This window comes from Strix uralensis, chromosome 4 (genome assembly GCF_047716275.1).
Source record: "Strix uralensis isolate ZFMK-TIS-50842 chromosome 4, bStrUra1, whole genome shotgun sequence".
Lineage (NCBI taxonomy): Eukaryota > Metazoa > Chordata > Aves > Strigiformes > Strigidae > Strix > Strix uralensis.
In genome coordinates, this window is record NC_133975.1 from 30,039,287 (window position 1) to 30,047,048 (window position 7,762).

A 7,762-nucleotide genomic window follows, 5' to 3' on the forward strand; every position below is an offset into this window, starting at 1 on the left:
CTTCTTTATCACAGTACTCTACACTCTCTGTATTACTTGCGCCCACATGAGTGGCTCTTCACCTACTACCTCAATAACTTACAAACACTTTGCTCTTTTTGGTTTGTATTTACATGAAGATGACTTACCTCTAAGTCTTTCTCACTACATGAAGTGCAGGTAAGAGTAAAGAAGAACCTGCTTTCTGCTTTAGCATATCTCTTTCCTAAGGCACAGTTCAGATTTGTAATTCTGAAGGAAATCCAGGTTACACTCTTGCTACTTCATCTCCAGACTGCCTTACTGTTCCTTAAAACTGTATTAGCAAACTGCTTTTGCCACTTGGTATGAGTGACCACCAAAACATTTTGGGTGGGTTTTTTTGGGATTTGGTTTGGTGGGGTGTTTTTTTTATGTTTTCCATCTGATTCCTTAGGACGTTTTACCTGGAGCTATCCTGATTGCCGGACCACTGATTTCTGGTTAAGATACAAACTGATTTATTCACTGAGCAGTTAAGTGTCATTACAATCAACAAAAATCATCAAAACCAAAATACTCTAAGTACGTATACATGGAAGCAGAGGAAGAAAAATTAGTTAAGGCCCTACAATACTTACAGCCACATTGGCAACATCTATGTGACACTGTAAAACGAATCTTTAAGACGCTGTCAGGACCAAGTTTGGTCCAACAGCACCTTAAAGTGTCTCCTTTAGCGAGCGCTCCGCACTTAGCGCAGGGCGCGCACACGCGTATCTCTGACTCAGACGCTCGGGATTTCCAAGTAAGTTTCACCTGCGGGAGCCGAGCCTGCCCAGCTGCGGGGGGGGCGGCGCGGGCAGACGGGAGCGTCGCTGCCCGCCTGAGCCTCCCGTTCCACCCGAAGCCGGGACGCGCGTTCCTCCGCCGGAGCTCCGCCGCGCCCGCGCAGCCCCCGGGCACCCCCCGCCGGCGGCGGGGCGGGGCCGGGAACAAAGCCCGGCTCCGTGCCGCCCTCCGCGCTCCGTCCCGCCATTCCCGGGCGGCCTGGCGCGCGCCCGGCCCCGCCATCCCCCGCGGGGGTGGCTGCCTCGGCGGCCGCCGAGCGGCACAGGCCGGCGGCTGCCCGGCCCCGCTGCCGCGGGGGACGGCCGGAGTCAGTCGGACGGGTGCGGGCGTGGGGCGGGAGGAGCCCGGCGGCGGCTGCTTTCCGCTCGGCCCGCAGGGGCTGTGCGAGCGCCGCGCCCACCCCGGGGGCTGGGGGGGGCCCCCGACCGCGCCGGGAGAGGAGGGCCGGGCACGCACCCCGCGCTGTATGGCCGGGACCGGGGCGTGAAGGGGCGGAAGAGGGAAGGCGGGAGGAGAGAGGGCGCGGGCCGCGGAGGGGGCCGGCGGAGGCGGCCGGCGGAGGCTCCGTCTCCCCGGAGTAGGAGGGCCGACCCGGCGGGGAGGCGGCCGGGAGGCGCCAAGCGCACGCCAGCACCGCCGACCCCTCCCCACCTCCCCCCCTCCCCCCGCGGCGGCGGCACGCTGCGCTCCCCTCCCCGCCGTAAACAAAGCGACGCGGGCCGGGGTCCGGGCCAGCGGCGGGAGTCGCACGCGGCGCAACCGCCTCCCCCCACCCCCCCGCCCGCTCCGTTTCCGTCGGAGCAGATGGCCCCCTCCTCCCCCCCCTGGGCCACGACCGGGTCCCAGCTCCGCCGCCGCCTCACCTATCCCGCCGGTGGAAGCGCTGCCTCCCGCCGCAGCCCCGGGCGTCGCCGCCTCAGCGCGGCTACAGTCCCCTTCAGAGCAACTCTGGTGGGAGCCGGTGAGCGACTCGCGCCGCCGGCATCCCCCGCCGGCTTTATCCCGACGCTGCCTCTCCCCTCCGGTAACTCGACGGTCCGGCTCGTCCCTCCCTGTCGCCCCCCCCCCTCCTCCCCATTGGCGAGCGCCGCTCCACCAGGAACCGACGCTCACTGGGGCAGGCGCGCAGCACTCACGCGGGACCGCCCCCCCGCCCCCTCCCCGTTGGCTCCCGAGCGTCCAGTCCGCCCTCCCGGCCCCGCCCCCGTCTGACACCTCGGCCAATCGCAAGGCCGCAAAGGGAGAGCCAAGCTTCCGATTGGCGGCGGCGGCCAGCTTCCTGCAGTCGCGATAGGCCGAGGCGGCGGTCAGTTCCGCGTCCCGGCCAGCCCGTCTGTGGGAGCGTTCTGAGGCGCCGCTCCCCCCTCTCGATCCTTCCCCGGCGGGCGACGGACCGCGGACAAACTCGCGCCTGGGCAGCCTGTCCGCGGCGGGGAGCGCCCCGGCCCCCAGCGGCTCCCCGCAGGGCGGTGGCGGGCTCGCCTGGCGGGAGGGAGTGGGGCCTCAGACGCCAGTGGGGCAGGCACAGCCGCCTGCAGCCCAAGGAGGTCTCCGTTCCCCCCGGCGAGAGCAGGACCGATCGCCGTCGTTAAAAACAGTGAGGAAGGCCGGTATCGCCGAGGTACCCGGGAACAAAACGACCTTCCGGGGATGCAGCAGTGCGGCTGGGGAACATCAAGGCAGTTTCCTCGCTAACGAAGCGACGAGGCCCTGCCGGGGTCCCGCGTGACCGGCTGCGGCGTGCCCCTGCCGGGAGGCCGCTCTCCCGGCCCCCCCGTCGCCCGTAGGAAACGGTCGGAAAATACGCCCTTCCCCCAAGCGAATAAGGGCAAATACTTGCGTCTCCGCCAGCTTCACAAATGCTTAGATACCGCCTTTTGGCCAGAAATTTTTCGCGTTGTTCTACCAACGCGAACCTCCGGGCTTCCCCCGCAGAAGTAGCCTGGCTCGGAGGAAGCGTGCGGGGCCGGGCAGGACAAGGCCCGGGCCGCGGGGACGCTTCCACCGCCCGCACCGCGGATTAAACACTCCGGCTGCTTTCGCCATCGGGACTTGACTTTGATTTCACGTCCTTCCCCCAAGCGCCAATCTGCAAGGTCTATTGTAACGCGAGTGACACAGACGGAAAGGCAACGTAATGAGATAATTTACAACAACATCCTCAGAAAATTCATCTGATACTGGGACCGGCCAGGATTTCACTAATATCATGGGTCTGGTGGCTGAATGTAACAGTGTATGTCTAAACAATGCAAAGATTTGGGAGCTGATGGTAATACAAACAGGAACAGTACCAATAACATTTTAAGTGGTTAGAAAGTAATTATCTTTTCTGCTGAAGTGGCTCAAAACTTTCAGGCTTGAAAAGAAAAAAGGGGGGAAAAGAAAAATAAATACATGTCAAGCATGATAAAATAACACCAGATCTGAAAAACAGTATTAGAAAGAATCCTGAAGTCACTGTTTTTCCACTGTCAAATATAAGCCTGTCTTACAAGTCCTGTGCTATAATAAGCATATCCAACAAAAACAGAACTGAGTAAAAACTGAGCTTTTTACAAACAACAAATGCGCCAGCACAACAGTTGCCAATCTCTGTTAAGAGAAGTTCCAAGTTTTATTACACATTTTGTACGATTCTGGTTTATTTGGAGTAAAAGGTCCCTTCACGTTCAACTACTTATGTCCATGTGCAGCACACCCTTAAAACAGATAACGTACGTACATCAACTTACAAAAACCAGTAGGAACAAGAAAGCAGGAGGGGAAAAAAATAACAATATACTGGTAGCTGAGAAGAATATTTCAGGTTAACATTTTCCTGTAGATTTAAGAATTTTGTTAAAATAGAATAAAAATTACTCCAGTCACAATTGTACCACAGTCTAAATGTTGGGTAACAGAACACATAACAAGAAAAACAGGCTTCATTGCTACTGGTGTTGTGCATAATTTCAGTCAATTGGCTAAAGCAAAGTATGTGATGAGGTGCTTCTGGTTTTGAAGTTATCCCAAGTTAGGAGCTCAGCCTGATCTTCGCAATAAATGCATATACACCCATGTAATTGAAACGAGAGCAGCTGAACCTCACCGCCAATGAAAAACAGACCATTGGTATTTAGCCCTGAGCACCTGAACTTTACAGGATGTACAATCATACCACTTTCAGAACCCAGATTCTCCTATTACCTGCCCGCTTTACAAAACAGCCCTGAGGATTAGTTAACATGTACTTTTCAGAGTACATTACAGTACCAGTTATTATTAATAGTAATTATTATCAACGTGGGTAAAGTCCTTACTAATTGAGGCTTTGAGTATCAGCTCCACAAAGACACCCACTCTTGGTTCTTGATGATGTGCCATAATGCTTCAGGCAAATAACTGATTCTTTGTTTGCTACCAGTTGTAGTAGTTACAACAATGCTCTTTTTTGGTATGAAGCACTGTTATTTCCTCATTAGGGAGAGAGTGATTTTTCCAAATACAGTCCTGTTAACTCTTGGCAGCCACTGAAGAATCAGAAGCTCTCAGCTGTTGTGTTTTACTCTATTGTCCAGAGCACCAAGCAAAAAACAAGAAGAACAATAACAAAAAAAGTCACCATTCCAGCTATGTACTTGAGCACATAAACTTCCAGTACTTGTTCTGGCAACTTTCCTTACCAGATCAGCATATACTCCAGCTCTTTCATACATCTACTTGTTTCAGTTCTGCAATATCATAAAACTTATTTGTTAAGCCAACTCTTTGTTCTGCAGTGGACCTATGTGAAGCCTGTTGCTAACTTGAACAAAGGGATGGGAAAGAGTTTATCAGAAAGATAAGCTTTTAAACCACTTGACAGTCTACGTATAACTCACCCTAATAATTCTTGAGCTCCACTTTCAAGAGTTCTGAATATTCACCAGTTTTGCAAGTACTGCAGTTAGAAACCATACAACTTTCACACCTTTCAACTTCTGGTTACATAAGTGTGGTGGTTGTGTCCCCTCCCAAGATCTTGCCCACCCCGTCCCACTGTGGGGGGGGAAATGTCAGAAAGAGCCTTGGTGCTGTGTAAGCACTACTCAGCAGTAGCCACAACACCAGTGTGCTATCAACACCCTGCCAGCTCCCAGCATAAAACACAGCACCATGAGGGCTGCTATAGGGGAAAACCAATTCTGGCTCAGCCAGACCCGATACAATAAGTAATCAGTTCACTTTAAAGAATCTTACTGTTTGAAAGTTTTCCCTTTTCTTTCTTTGAGGCATCTCCTTCAAAATAAATCATTCCAAATTTCTAAAAGTTAACTATCAAGTTTCAGTATTACAGTATTTTGAATCTCAAATATGCTACTCACTCTCGGATGATACTAAGTCATAAAAGATAAAAATTTTAGTCATAGATATAGGTGAGTTGCAATACTTCTAAAAAGAATTTTTTGAATCCTGAGGTACATAACTTTATGCTATTCCTCTTTACAAATAATCTGTCAGTTTTATAGATTGCACATGTTTAAAAACACACACAAAAGAGCAATCAGAAAATTCATGTTTCAGTTGCTGAAACATGAAACTGTCATTGTGCATGTCATTAAAACAAATAGCTCAAAACTCCCCGAGAAATGTTACCTTGTCATCTCTAAAGGACTACTCATAGATTTTAAATAAAAATACCATATCGGGTAATGGCACCTGTCGAAAGAGAAGGTAGGGAAAAGAGTACTCAAGAGATTTATAGATTTATAGAAAAGGGTTAAAAATCTAGTCTTAAGCCTTGCCTGAGGACAAGATTTTATGTAATACATCAGGACTTGGCAATACCATCACCAATTTTAAACCTAAGTTCTCAGTAGTGGCATGAAACATGGCAAGAATGTAAAGGAAGTGGTAGAAGTAGACCAGAAGTCAAAAAGGGTATCCTTGTTAAGATTTCTTTCTATGGGTGAACTTCAAAAAAAGGCTTGAGGACAGAGAACAAAGGGCCAAGGATGTGGATATGCTCTACCATCTATGCTGAATATGGCTGTACAACTGCAGTTCTAAACCAACAAATGGATGTATGTAACCAGGTGAAACTTATACATTCCTGTAAGTATCTCAAAACCAGACTGTACTAGGTAACATTTTTGAGAGGATGGCAAACTCACCATTTCGCTGCATGATTTTAACTCTTTTTTTCCCATTGGAAGTCTAAGGGACTTAGGAATAGTGAAGTGAGAAAACTGAATGGGTAACTATTAATTTTACAATGGAGAGGCAAAACTGCTCACAGTCATTATTTTCTTCAATGAAGGAGACCGATAGCCATTTCCTCCCCACTGAAGCTCCATGCTCAGAGAAGGTGCAGTCCATAAATATGTTCTACCCTACAAAGATGCAAGCTTTAAAAACCCATTGTACTCTTTCCCTAGAATGTATTGAAAGCTAAGTGGGAAGAAGCATGAAATAAATTGCCTTAGTAAGTGTGCTATGTTCCTATAAATAAAACTGTCCTGAGCCGATGAGGCCAAAATCTTTTGCCTTCCCATTAATAATGTGCATAACTGATGTTCAGGTATTGAGAGAGTGCTTCGTTTTTTGGGGGGGGGGGGGCGGGGGGGGGCTGGTGACAGGCAGAGGTGAAAGACAGATAACAGATTACTTCCAATCTCATGCAAATTAGAAATGTATTTATTGTATGATAAACTATGAATTAAGAACCCCACAATACATTCTGTCCGGTTCTATCCTCCCAGCTTATTTCAAGAATCCAGTACTTGGAAGCCCATCTCCTCTACAGCTTTCTTGGTGCAGCTGGCCACTCCAGGCAGCCAAACCTATTACTTTACACATGCTCCTTAACCCATTTGTCCTAGGTCCTTCATACACTCAGTGTTCATTTTATAGTTCCATTCTCTACTCATTTCAGACATTTCACATCCACATTCCCTACTAATTTCAGACACCTTCAATCTCTAACACCTTCCCTCTTCTATCTTCAGGCATGGACTTTTTTTGTACAGCACTCAGCAGCAATTTAAGCCTCTTCACTTGAATTCCAGGGTAAAGAGACAATGGCTTGCTCCAGGAAAGGCTTAAAGGGAGTGGTGCATTCCAGGCAAGTAGAGACAGATCAGGATATGGTGTACTTAAGTACACCAGTACTTAATGTTTACAAGAAAATGCCGCAGTATACATTGTGCTATTAGAAACATCCTTTTATTTTTTCCTCAGCTTTTCCTGATTTCTGATAAACTGCAAGCATCCATTAATGCTGCCATTTCAACAGCATTAGCTAGAGGCAAGCACGCAGACTCCTAATCTCCCACTTCACTACAATCCTAACTACCAAACCTCTACGATTTTCAAGTTCAAGCAGTTGCCTGCCAGGTCCTTGCTTTGCCCTGATTCAAATAAACTCTTTTTTTAGGTAACAGGCATCCTTTCTCTTTAGTCAACTCTGGCCATGCGTCTTTAGCAACCAGTAAACATACCTATAGATAACATACCTATTGTTCAAGCTAGGCATGGACGGATAAAAGCTTTTTGCCACCATCTGTCAAATCCAGCAAGCCAGTTACAGAGCCAAGAACCGCCAATGCATGTATTAACGCTGTGCAAAACAAAACCAACCAAGGATTACCTTTAAAGGGATTCACCACATCTGAAGCAATGCCTGCTCTCAAGGGTATTAGAGGGTGGCATTCTTTAAGCAGACAGGAAACAAGATAAAGCACAGGAAGGAAACATTCTCGATTGAAATGAATGCTCTGAGCCTCAGCTGCTACCTCTAGGTCCTTCCACCGCCCTCGCTCGGCTTTCCCAGCAAGGAAACGCTGCTGTTGAACGCAAATAAACAGACAGCCCCGGGCCACAGTCCCGAGTTCACCAGCAACGGCGCCTTGGTAGCACCGCGGCCTTCACAGCCCGCCCGCAGGAGCTCTCCGCCGGGTTTCCACAGGGGAGAAAGCCGTGGAGCGCGGGC

The 7,762-nt window shown here is 49.8% G+C and overlaps 1 protein-coding gene across 4 annotated transcripts in view; it reads right to left on the minus strand.

The window, feature by feature from the left end:
* Nucleotides 1–7,762, minus strand: part of FRYL (FRY like transcription coactivator) — a 177,509-nt gene extending 169,747 nt beyond the window's left edge. For 3 of the 4 annotated variants that reach the window (XM_074866149.1, XM_074866144.1, XM_074866145.1), the window contains exon 1: nt 1,674–1,858. The gene's annotated coding sequence lies outside the window, so the exon portion shown is untranslated. Of the gene's footprint in view, nt 1–1,673; nt 1,859–7,420 lie in introns of those variants that run through there. The other variant, XM_074866146.1, reaches the window with a different exon arrangement.